The sequence below is a fragment of the Heliangelus exortis genome, chromosome 8 (genome assembly GCF_036169615.1).
Source record: "Heliangelus exortis chromosome 8, bHelExo1.hap1, whole genome shotgun sequence".
NCBI lineage: Eukaryota > Metazoa > Chordata > Aves > Apodiformes > Trochilidae > Heliangelus > Heliangelus exortis.
Window position 1 is genome coordinate 4,071,051 of NC_092429.1, and position 13,077 is coordinate 4,084,127.

General features: G+C 43.6%; 1 protein-coding gene across 1 annotated transcript in view; it reads left to right on the forward strand.

The window, feature by feature from the left end:
• DAB1 (DAB adaptor protein 1) overlaps positions 1-13,077 on the forward strand; it is a 425,811-nt gene that overhangs the window by 196,719 nt on the left and 216,015 nt on the right. Inside the window, exon 2 of the mRNA XM_071750042.1 lies at positions 10,464-10,535. The gene's annotated coding sequence lies outside the window, so the exon portion shown is untranslated. The remainder of the gene's footprint in view (positions 1-10,463; positions 10,536-13,077) is intronic.

Genomic DNA, 13,077 nt, shown 5'->3' on the forward strand with positions numbered 1-13,077 from the left:
GAGGTCAGGTCAAAGCCCTTAAGTGCCCTGGTGACTTGTCACAGGCTTTGATTTAGACCTGAGCTCCTAAAAATCCTGAGGAATTGCTCTTATTATCCATGAGGAGCTGTGGATTGGGCAGTATCTGCAAGTAGCTGTTGCTTTTGCTTCTCTGGCCAGAGCTCTGTGCATGCAAGGGTTTATTTTCCCAGACTTGGAACTGTGTGGGGTTTGGAAAGACTCCAGCTCAGAGCTGAAGGCTTTTCCCTGGCCTGGGAGCATTTCCTGATCCATTGGGGTGTCTGCTGGGACAAGGTCTGGGATGGGCATCCTGTGCAGGGGATGGGAAACAAAAGGAAGGAGGAGAGGAAACCAGTATTGATCAAGCACTGGTGATATTGGGGCTGGCTGTGTTATTACAGTGTTTCTGCTCTGATGGAAATCTAACAAGTAATAAATCTAAGCCATGTTTTCAGACTGTGTAAAAAATGAGAATTTTGAAGCCTTCTCCAGATACTTAAAATTCAGTGAGTTTGGGGTTTTTTTTTTGTCCTGGGTCTTGAGATGTTAATGACTTTGACTAATTGTCAACACCACCAATTACTATGACTGATACCTTATCATTTCCCACAATGAGCAATGCTAATTAAAATTGATTGTAGTGCTGTTCTGGCACAGCAGCAAGTTTCCTTTTCATTTTTTGTTTAAACATGAGCTTATTGTGCCGATTTGGTGAATTAAATAAGGAAAGCTCATTATTCTGATGTTTATTTTTGAGCAGGGGTTTTTAAACCACATTGGAAGCCTGTTACAAGTGTCAAAGAAATAGAAGAGCTTGAATGAATTGTGGTTTTGGAGTACCAAAACATACACCTAATAATACTATTTAGCACTTTCATATCACAGTGCTTTTAGTGATCACATTTCTGTACAGACATAACTACTTCTATTATCTCTGGAAGGTGGGCAAACACTCTTGCTTCTGTTTCACAGATCTTGAAGCTGAGATGCAGGAGCTTTGATTCTCTAATAGCAGAGCAGTTCAAGCTATTCAATTAGATTACAGATCTCTGTCTTACAGCAGTGTGAACTGCCTAAGTTGCAATTTACAGGACTGGCTTGCTTGAATTTTATACATATTTGGCCTTTTATTCCTCCCTTTTTTTTTTAAACCTATGGTTATTTATGTCTCCCAAAGATGGGATCAAGGTTTCTATGCTGCTGGCCTGCCCTGTGCTGGATTCTGACACAGTTCACAGCCATATGGGAGGGCCAGATTTGTGCATCTTGTGTCTTTTGTGGTTTGTTTCATCCCCTGAACCTCTTTGGATCAGGAAGTTCTTTGTCAAGGAGATGCTTGTGGGAAGGAGAGATGGCTGGATCCATGGGACAGGAGCCTGAAGCTCATGTGTGATCTATCTCCTGTATTCTGAATTCAGCTGTGGTTTTATTTGAGCTTTTCCATGGGGAATGTTTCTGGGATAGGTTATCAATAGGGCTACCTCATTTTTTAACTCTTCTCCTGGTATCCTGGTCTTAAGTGGCTGGTTGCAGTTAATTGCACATCTATGAATTTATCTTGTTGAAAATTTATTTAATCTGAACAATTGATTCTTTCCATGATCAATATGTAATGAGTTAATACATAATGGGTGTAAATGCATGGAATTGCCTGAGATACTCCTTACTTCCTCCTATGTAGTTCATATTACAGTAGTCTACTACTTCATGGTAGTTGTTTTTTTCTTTAGAAAGTGTTTTAAAGAATTCTATATGTTGTACTTTTTTTGATAAAAAAGATCTCTCTCAGGTCTTGATAGAAAAGGGAACCCATGTTTGCCTGCGTGGTATCTTGAATGAGCAGCTACAGATGAGTGTGTCAATCAAAAAATATTTTACATTTTTGGGGAAAAAAAAACTTATTAATGTATGGCACTTAAAAGCAAGCTAAAAATATTTATATTACAGACACAGCAATAACAAAAATCAGATCTGGAAAGTAAACATTTCAGTCCTGAATGCTATTTCTTGGCTCCTTACATGCACTTCCCCTGAGCATTGATTTCTTCTGATCCTGATATGAGCTAGGAGCAACCTTATAAATCTGTAGAACTCCTTAGGCCATAGTGCCATGACTTACTGCTGGGAAATCCTCCTTGCTGCAAACCAGGGGAGCTCCTGCTCTCCTGTTCCACCAGTAGTGTTCATAGGCACCTCTATCAAGTTAAAAATTGGGCTGAAAAGAGATGAAAAAATAATAATTTATTTTCAGCAATGTGGTGAAGGGGTTGTGGCACTAGCCAGGGGGTTTTGGGCTCTTGGGGCAAGCCCAGCACCACTGCAGCAGCCTCTGGTGTGACACCCAACTGAGCTGACCCTGCAAGCAGGGCCTCAGGTCCCATCTTAAACAGTGCTCTCCTGAGCATTTCCCCCAGCTTCATTTGTTTGTGTTGGGAAAGTGCTGGGAGATGGTGCTGGTGAAGTGCAGAGGGAAAACAGCAGCACTCCCCTTTTTTTAGCAGGAAAAGAGCTAAAAAGAGCAGTGGTTTGTGTTCAGCTGCCATGCACTGATGGCACCAGCATCAGAAGGTAACGTGTCCATTAGCACCTGGAGCTGTGAAATCCCCTGCCAAGTGGGGCTCCTTTGGACCTGATTCTCCTCTCACCTGTATTAATGTGTCTCTGTGGACTACACTGAAGTTACTCACCATTTGCACTGCAGGAAATCAGAAAGGAACCATGGATGGCTGACTCCCTCAGTCTAACAAGCTGTGTGTAGAAATTTTGACTTTCTCCTCTATTTCCCCTAGAGTTTTGTTGTGAAAAGTCAGCCAGGAAAATCGAGTGTGAGGAGGGGAGGAGGGGGGATGTGTCATTTGGGTTGTGATTTCCTGTTAATTGAACTTTGTTGTGACACATGTGTTATGTCAGGGGATTCCTGATTCTCAGCTCAGTGGCCTGGTAGAAAGGAGGAGCATCTCCATCGAGGATCAATGCTCATTAGTATTTCCCTTATTATCATCATCATCCCCATCAGTATTTGTTGGCTGTGGAGCAGCAGCATAGGCAGAGATGGCCCTTGCTCCTTCCTGTTCAAACCTCTTTCATTTTTAACAAAGAGACACAAAGGCTGGGGATGGTGAACTCAGAAAAGAGCTTCTCTTTCTAGGAAAGATCTCATTGCAAGTTAGAAAAGTAATGCATCACTCAAAATAAAAAAAACAACCAAAAACCAGCAAAACCCCACCAAATATCTTCCTCCCTTTCCCCTCCAAGACATCATCTGCTCAGGTTCACCCTCTGCCTCCTTTGCTCTCCCCTCTCTCTACCTTGAGACCTGCATTTTCTCAGGTTTGCTACAAGAACTTGGTTTGGGGAGAAGCTTGGCTCCACCAAAGTGTTTTGTGGGTCAGCCTCAGGAGGTGAACTCATGTCAGATTAAAACGTTGGCTGCATGTCAGAAGAGCTTTGGGGCTGTTACAGACCCAGAGATGGTGGCAAACTTCTCCCTCTCCTCTGGGCTTTATAACCTGGTGTGTTTGCACAGCACCTGGATTAATGGGCCATGGTTCAGACTTGCTGGAAGTTGTCCATAACCATAGAATGAGATCATAGAATCATAGAATTAGCCGGGTTGGAAGGGACCTCAGAGATCATCAAGTCCAACCCTTGACCCACCGGTGTGATTGCTAGACCATGGCACTGAGTGCCACATCCAGGCTCTTTTTAAATGTCTCCAGGGATGGAGAATCTACCACCTCACCGGGCAGCCCATTCCATTGCCTGATCACCCTCTCCATAAAGAAATTCTTTCTAATATCTAACCTAAATCTCCCCTGGCACAACTTAAGACTGTGTCCTCTTGTCTTGTTGAAAGTCGTCTGGGAAAAGAGACCAACCTCCCCCTGTCTCCAACCTCCTTTCAGGGAGTTGGAGAGAGTGATGAGGTCTCCCCTGAGCCTCCTCTTCTCCAGCCTCAACACCCCCAGCTCCCTCAGCCTCTCCTCATAGGATCTGTGCTCGAGTCCCTTCACCAGCCCAGTTGCCTCCTTTGGACCTGCTCCAGCACCTCAATCTCCTTCCTGAGCTGAGGGGCCCAGAACTGGACACAGGACTCAAGCTGTGGCCTCCCCAGGGCTGAGCACAGGGGCAGAATCCCTTCCCTGGACCTGCTGGCCACGCTGTTCCTGAGCCAGCCCAGGATGCCATTGGCCTTCTTGGCCACCTGGGCACACTGCTGGCTGATGTGAGATGATGTTTGACCTCTTCTGGCCCCAAACCAGAGCAGTGACCTCTCTGCAGCAAGCATCCAGCTTTTTATGCACTTCAGGTGGCTGCCAGGGAGAGGCTGCAGATCATTCTTTCCACTTGTGCAACCCCCCTTTCTGGTGAGAGGTGTACTTTAGCATTATGGATTTTCCTAACAGGCTTTGTTGAAAGGCAGGGAGATGGGCAGAATGCATCTGAAGGTGCTGAGCAGGTGCTGGCACACAGAGCTGGGTGTTGGGCTGGCTGGAAGGGTCCTGATGGATAATTTATCCCTCTGGAATACAGCAGAGCTATGAGCACTCTCCCTCCAGTCAGAGGGAGCATACAGACACTCATCAAAAGAGATCAGAAACTCAGGGAAAAGCTGTATTTTGTGCAGGATAGTGCAATTTTTTTCATTATTAACTCTGAATCCTTGAAATTAATAATGAAAAAACAGGCTATTTTTAGCTGTTAGGTCTAATGATAAAATAATACCCAAGGAAAACATTGATCCCTACCTTGACCTCTCTTATAAAATAGTTTTTGTTACACTGGTTTGTCAGTGCATTGCCTGTACTGGAGGTAATGATACACCTTGGACAAACATCAGCTCTGCTGCCTTGTTCCCTTCCCTTCCAATCCCACCAAGATTTTCCTCTTTTTCTTGCCCTTCCTATGGGTGATGAGCTGTGTGTCTGCATGATGGATAGAAAAAACAAAATGCCCTCTTGTGACACCAGAAAGAAAACGATCCAGGGAGTTACAGCCCACTAAGCCTTTCAGTTATACCTGGTAAACTGGTTCCAATGATAAGAAAAAAAGAAAACATTTGGGAGATGCTGATAAGATCAGGCTTATCCAGTAGAAAGGTACTGGAGGATATGGCTGGAAGTGATAGGAGAAGCCCAGGCTTGATGACCCAGCAGGTCACTTACAGTCTTTCACTCTTAATCTCTTCCAAGTCTTTGAAGTTGTCAATAAGAAAGGAAGAGAGGAACTGTCTTATCTCATTTATTTACAGTATGGAAAGGTCTTTAGCAAGGCCTCTCACAGAAAGCAGTCAAAAATACAAGGTAGGGAGGTGAAAGGGAAAAGTGTAGTTGTGAATCAAAACCTGAGGGAAAGGTTAGGAATCACCAGGCAATTTTCACCATTGCAGAGGGTTAAACCAAGGGTTCCTTTGATCTTCCAAAGTCCTATATCAGGTCTTTGTTCTGGGATGGGGAAGAGGTGGAAGTCCAGGGAAGGCAAGGAGGAAGCTGGGGACAACCTAAACAAGCCAATAAATCCATGACACGACATCCAAAAAATGTTCACTGTTAATGTATGGCTTTTGCCCACCCTGGGGATTCTGTCTGAATTTCCTCTGGGCAAACCAGAAGTCCAACAGCTTCCAGCTCTCCAGGTAGGAGAAGCTTTTACTGGGGCTGCTACTGGGAGGAGAGATGACCTCTCCCTGATAACCTCCTGGGAGGGTCTGAATTTCAGGAAAAACTCTTCCAGTGGCTTCAGACTCCAGTTAATGATCCTTTTTCAGAAGTACAGAGGGGTTAGACAAACACAGACATGGAATTATCTAAAAACCCAGAGCTGGCACTTTGCATCAGAGTAGTCCTGTTAGTCGAGGAACCCCAATTAAGAGGCTTCAGATCATTACAAACCAATTCCCAAATGACTCCTGGGATTTAAGTTAGATTTGCTGCATCCCTTTAGGCCCTGCATCTTGTTTCTTTTAACTGGACATGCCTTTCTTTTTGTCCTAAACAAAAATTGTGAATAACAGGTAAAAAAATTCCATTTGTTGGCTTTGCCTGTCTCAGCTGAGTGTGTTACCTGCACTGCTGATGTGGAAGATCTCCACACCTCTGACTTGATGGAGCTTCCCTTTCCCTTTTTCCCTTTTCCCCTTTTTCCTCTTTTTCCTTTTTTTTCCTTTTTTTTCCTTTTTTTCCTTTTTTTTCCTTTTTTTCCTTTTTTTCTTTTTTCTTTTTTTCTTTTTTTCCTTTTTTTTCCTTTTTTTAACTTTTTTCCCTTTTTTTTCCCTTTTTCCCCCTTTTTCCCCCTTTTTCCCCCTTTTTCCCCCTTTTTCCCTTTTTCCCTTTTCCCTTTTTCCCTTTTTTCCCTTTTTTCCCTTTTTTCCCTTTTTTCCCTTTTTCCCCTTTTTCCCCTTTTTCCCCTTTTTCCCCTTTTTCCCCTTTTTCCCCTTTTTCCCCTTTTTCCCCTTTTTCCCCTTTTTCCCCTTTTTCCCCTTTTTCCCCTTTTTCCCTTTTCCCCTTTTTCCCCTTTTTCCCTTTTCCCATTTTTCCCCTCTTTCCCCTCTTTCCCCTCTTTCCCCTCTTTCCCCTCTTTCCCCTCTTTCCCCTCTTTCCCCTCTTTCCCCTTTTTCCCCTTTTTCCCCTCTTTCCCCTCTTTCCCCTCTTTCCCCTTTTTCCCCTCTTTCCCCTTTTTCCCCTCTTTCCCCTTTTTCCCCTTTTTCCCCTTTTTCCCCTTTTTCCCCTTTTTCCCCTTTTTCCCCTTTTTCCCCTTTTTCCCCTTTTTCCCCTTTTCCCCCTTTTCCCCCCTTTTCCCCTTTTTCCCCTTTTTCCCCTTTTTCCCCTTTTTCCCCTTTTTCCCCTTTTTCCCCTTTTTCCCCTTTTTCCCCTTTTTCCCCTTTTTCCCCTTTTTCCCCTTTTTCCCCTTTTTCCCCTTTTTCCCCTTTTTCCCCTTTTTCCCCTTTTTCCCCTTTTTCTTCCCCTTTTTCCCCTTTTTCTTCCCCTTTTTCCCCTTTTTCTTCCCCTTTTTCCCCTTTTTCTTCCCCTTTTTCCCCTTTTTCTTCCCCTTTTTCCCCTTTTTCTTCCCCTTTTTCCCCTTTTTCTTCCCCTTTTTCCCCTTTTTCCCCTTTTTCTTCCCCTTTTTCCCTTTTTTTTCCCCTTTTCCTTCTACCTTTCAAGCCAGAGAAGAGCTCCCAGATGTCCCTTTCAAAGCCAGGCACTGCTGTCCATAATGTTAATTAGCAGTGAGAGCATTTTGAGGCATTGACACAATTGTGCTGTTATGATTTGGGAAACAAAAGCTGAATAAGAACTGTAACACTTAACTATGGAATTCCACTTTATTTTTCTCTAATACAGGCTAAGCTGCCTTAGAGCAGTCTTTTGAATGTAATGATTGAGACTGTTATAGGAAACACTATACAAAGCAACCTTTTTTTCTTTTTTTTTTTTTTTTTTTTGCAGCCTAAATAATAAGTAGGGCAAGGTTTTAAATGAGGCTCGAGTAATGAATGCTGTACAATAATTTTGATGATAAATTTCCCCGGAGGATAAAGTGGAAGAACAGAAGCAGGCTGTATTTAATCATGCAAAGTTAAAGGAATGCAGACCAACAAATATTTATACAGATGTACAGTTTTTCTAACCTTTCCTGAGGTAGTCTTGCCCCTTTACCACCTGAGATACTTAGCAGAAATTCAGATCTTTTGGTGTGTAATAATTAAGAGGCAGCATTGATCACATAGGGTCAAATGTTTGTTGTTTGGGATTTTTTTTTTTTTTTCTTGCTGTTGTAATGCACAGAAATTCCTGCTTCCTTGCAGGCTGGAGGCCTCAGACAAGAAGATTTTTGTTTTTTCACAGCTATTTCATTCATCCATGAGTCTGAAAAGCTTTCCCTGAGGAGATACACAGTATGTGAGGACATATTCTGCAGCTGCTCTTCACCTAATACTGACCCCAGGAGTTCTGTCCCCACAATATAGCAGAGAACTTTGCAGAGATCCCAACTGGGCTCCCCAAAGCAATAGAACTGTCCTTGTGCAGTGCCACATGCAGAATAGCAAGAAATCCTCTGCAGGGCATTGCAGAGATGGGATCTGGGCTTCCAGGTGATGAGCAAACTCCAAATCTTTGCCCCAGGCTCCATCACCCCATGGAGACCCATCCCATAAAGCATAGGGTAGAGTTGCTTGATGGGGCTTTTTTTAAAATAACTGCTTAAAATTGAGTGTTTCAATTTGGGGGCTCCCCAAAGCAGTAGAACTGTCCTTGTGCAGTGCTACATGCAGAATAGCAAGAAATCCTCTGCAGGGCATTGCAGAGATGGGATCTGGGCTTCCAGGTAATGAGCAAACTCCAAATCTTTGCCCCAGGCTCCATCACCCCATGGAGACCCATCCCATAAAGCATAGGGTTGAGTTGCTTGGTGGGGCTTTTTTTAAAATAACTGCTTAAAATTGAGTGTTTCAGTGGACTTTAGCTCAACCTCTGACAGGATTCACTTGGCAGAGGCAAAACCCTGAAGATTTCTGTTCTGCTGATCAATATTTAGAGCGTATATTGATTTCCAATTTAGGTGTTAACTTTTTAGCTCTTAGAAGTGCTCTTGGTATCAATTTTCACCTTGCCTGATGTTCATTATATGCTGAACATTATGACAGCAAAGGAGCCAGGGTCTCATCTGGCAAGATGATCAGTTCCAGTCACTTCAAGTCTGCAACGTGCAAAGATTTATTTGTCCTTTGTAAGCATTGTGGTGGCATGAAATATCTGTGTTTAAGGCAATGACCTTTCATTCTGGCCTGGCCCAGGCTTCCTCTAGCATTTCTTTGTCTAGTCCATCCCTGAAACTATACAATAAACTAATTAATAGCACTATTTATTACACTGCTGTTGTTTCCTCATAATAATTCCTAGAAAATGAGGCCGAGGTCCCCAGCTCAGGTTGCTGGATGGATGGACTTTATGTGAGCCATAAGACACAGATGGTGAGCAGCACAGACTTAGGTGATTACCTCTCCAGTAGTGTTAGGAGCCACAAGGTCAAAAGGCTCAGTGACTTTAACTACCTGAGAAGTGCCATGTAATCCCCTGCAAATGGGCTGTCTACAGTGTCTTATTGCTGTATCAGGGAGGGAATTATTTCTTTTTAAAGGCAGGCACATGAATTACATGGGTAACTGGCACAGGGATGACATCACTGGCTGCCAATCAGAAATTCTCTTTGTCTGGGATTTTAACACCTTAATTTCAAGTCATCTGAACAGACTGAATTTGTTAAGAGGGGTGTTTTATCCTCTCTGTGCTCCGAGCCCCTTCTGCTTGCTGTGGGGAGGAAAGCAGCAGCAGTGCTTTGCCTGTGTGTTGTGGATTGCTCTGCAGCAGCTTTTGGATCCTCAGCAGGCACTAACCAGGGACTGCAAGGTCTTTGCAGAGCTGTGACATCCAAGCCACCAGCTTGGAGGGCCTAGAACATGATTTAGAGTCAGGAACTCAAACAATTAAGGAAGGGGGGAGAGGGCAGGCAGCAAGATAAGCACTTCAGGATGCAGGCAGTATGGCCAGGATTTCAAAATCAATGCATAGCCATCAAATTCTTTCAGCCTAGCACTGTCTTTAACTTTTTATTGGCAAACGTAACACCAAAATAATAAAATCATCCTGATTTACAGTTATTGTTGATAAATTAAGTACACGTTGGTTACAGCTTTACTGGCCTGAGCAGATGAGAAGCAGGCCACGAGAAGGATGCTATTTCTCTTGGTGATATTGAAAGGACTCCAGGCAGCTGCTGCTTATTTTGGAGGGTGAGGAAGAGAGAGGGGTCCTCACATGGGGAGATATCCCCCTTTTTTCTCCCCACTTCAACCCCAGCAGCAGAGAAGGCAAAGGCACAGCCACTATGAAGCTCTTTGCACCCCCTTGGGCTCATTTTGATGGCTTCCATCTGGCTCCTTTGGCAGAGGAGACAGAAGCCTGCCCCAAGTCCTGTGCTCAGTCCCAGAGGATGTTTTTCCTTTGGGAAAATGGGAATGGATGCCAGATTTCCAGGCTCACCTGCATCTCATGTCTTCTGGTGGGTGGGATGGGAGCATCTGTGCATGGGAAGGTTTGAAACCCACTGGTCCAGGGGATGTTGTGAAAGTTGCTGTTCAGTTGCAGGGGTCTTGGGGGCAAAGCAAGAGGAGTTATCATCCTGTTCGAGGGCAAAAAATTAACAAATAGTTTTAAAGGCTTAAAATAAATCTATCTTCATAACCTGACTGCAGTGCTTTTTTCTTTAGATATGTTATATAGGTAATGATACCTCTCTGGTGAACTCAATTAACCTTCTGCAGCCTTCCATGTGACAGGGAATCCTAAATCTTCTTCTTTATGAGCGGATGTGTGAGATTTGAAGTTACTCTGAAATTAACATTAATAAATGCCATTTCCTAATTGGTGCCCATTTGTTTGGTTTTTCTTTTTTTTTTTTTACAGTGAGACAGACATGGTGGCTGTGAGTGGGATCTAGTGTTCATGGTTGAAAAGAGCTTTCCACCCAGGAGTAAGGTAACTTTATATTCTCATTATTATTATTATTATTGATAAATTTATTGCTTGTGTGGGGGTGCCTTTTGGTGCTTCTGTTGCTCAGTGATGTGAGATGCCCTTAAGGAATTCAGCTTTGTTTCTCTGTGTTGTTTTGTATAAATGGGCATCCATGGGCAGTAAGAATTATGTGGCTCTCCTCTGTCTGAGGCTTGGTGCATTTTGAGTGTCCCTTGGAAGTGCTACTGGGAAAAGGACAGGATGAAAAACCTGTGTATTTATGTTTCCCCAGCTCAGTTTCCCTACAGATCTTCTCTGTGATCCATCCTGGTAGGTGCTCATCACTTCAGGAGGCTCAGTAGTGTTCTCTGCTCTCACTCCTGAGATCTTTGCATGAACACATCCTGTACAGAGCAAAATGCTTCATCTGGGAGGGAGGATGTCAGCAACAAATGAGAAAACAAGAGAAATAGATGATCCCCCATAATGCATACCCCATAATACAATCATTGTTGTTTGATAAAAGAGACACTTCTAGCAACTCTCAGTGCCCTGCTAGGTATCTCTGGATTTATTATTCAAAAAGGCACAATCAAATCTCTTCATTTGGTTGACAAATGGGAGCTATTCAATTCAGTATCTGCCTCTTATTTATAGCATATAGTGGGGTGATTTATGTCCTTGCTGCTGATCTTCCAAAACAGTTTTAATTAGCAGCATTGGCTATTAGAATGAAGTCCTGTAGCATCTCTGTCATCCTCATCCCTTGAAGACTGAATGGAAATCTTACTCTTTGCCAGGCAATGCCTCTCTTCTCATTCTTTTTGTAAAGCCAGCAAGAAAATGTACCTGTGCTTTGGTAGCTCAGAGGGTGCAGTACCAAGGGGGCAGGCAGGAGGTGGAAGAAGGTAAAGCCATTTCTTGCTGTGCCGTGGGGAAGCAGAGCAGTCCTCAGAACATCAGTGAGAACATCACCCAGGAGTCTGCAAATGTCATCAGTGACTCTGGAGAACAAAGTAAGCACTGAAGAGACCAAGGCCAGGTGCTCAGGCTGCTGCATGGGTGTTTCTGGATCCTGCTCTGGATTTCTGTGCTTGGAGGAGGATGGATCTGAGCAGGCAGGAGCCCTGATCTCAGCCTGTCTTGTGGCTGGGGCTTTCACAAGATTTTTTTTGCTGTGTGCATTGTCTGGTGGTATAAGAGAGCATTTCCCCCAGCTGTTCCCTCATCTGCAGAGCTGCTCTGCCTTGTGGTCTAATTGGTACCCCTGAGGTATGGACCAGAGCAAGGCATGGCACAGAGGTGAGCTCAGTTTGAGTCTCTATTATTTTCACACATCTGCTAGGAATGTAATCCCTTTGAGACCTCTGCCTATCTGTCAAACCTGTGATCAGCCAACAGGTTCAAAAGTTATTTGGGGAAGCAATGACTGACAGAACAATTGCATGTCTCTTGGTTTTTTTGTTTTGGTTTTTTTTTTCCTGGGAAACCAGGCTAAAAAAGCCCAGGAAACATAAAGAGTATTTTTTTTGTGTGTGCTTTTTGCAGTGTGTGTAGCATGCAGAATGCTCTGTTGTTATGTGTTGTTCTGCTTCCACTGATCCTTTCTTTGACATGAGCAGTGCAGTCATTCTGTCTGTGCATCAAACAAGCCTTTGTACTGCTTGTCACCAGTGTGCAGTGTCTGGGTACACGTGTAAAAACTCCATGGTGGCTCCATCCCCTCATCAAGAAACTGCTGCTGCCTGCAGGGGGGCAGTTCTGCTGGATCTCTGGGTGGCAGTGGCATTTATTCTGGAGAGCAAAAGAAGAAAAAACAACTTAGATTATTGTCAACCTTAAGATTTTCTGAGAAAAAAAGGATGTGAGCAATGGACCTGGTTGCAGATGCTCAGTGTCTCTGTGTCCCCATCCCTTGGAGGAGGGCAAAGCAGCAAACCACAGCTGAAAGAGGAGCTGAATAAAGCTCATTGCTGCTCCACCAACCCTGTACATGTGTGTGGTGCTTAGGGAAAATGAGGGAATAGGAGGTGAGGACATAAAATTCCTGCTACAAACAAGCCTGACATGAATGTGGCCAGAAGGAAGGGGAGATAGGGTGGGGAACAGCAGGGAATGGAAATGGTTCATGTAGTTTGCAGCTCAGAGGTGACAACACAGCCATGGGGTCACAAATCAGTGCCATAAAAGCCACAGTCCTCTGGCTGAACAGGAGTTAGGTATTTTTAATTTCCTCATCTCCAAAAGTTCTGTTTAGATATCTTTATTTCCTTTTCTGAGCATATTGATTGAGCACATTGTTTAAGGAGGCTTTCAGGTTATTAACATTATTTAGTCCTGTCTTTCAGCCAAATTAAAAGTATTTGGTAAGCTGTCTCTGGATATTACCCTAAGTGCTTTTCTACTGCAATTCTAATAGAGTGTAGGGCTGAATTTGATAGTGTTACCTATTAGTGATTAGAAAGTGAAGGGCTTTCAATGTGTCTGTACTACAGAACTGCCTTTGATTGATAGATCAGGCATTATGCATTTCCTCATTTTTAAATTGGGCCTTAAAGTAAGA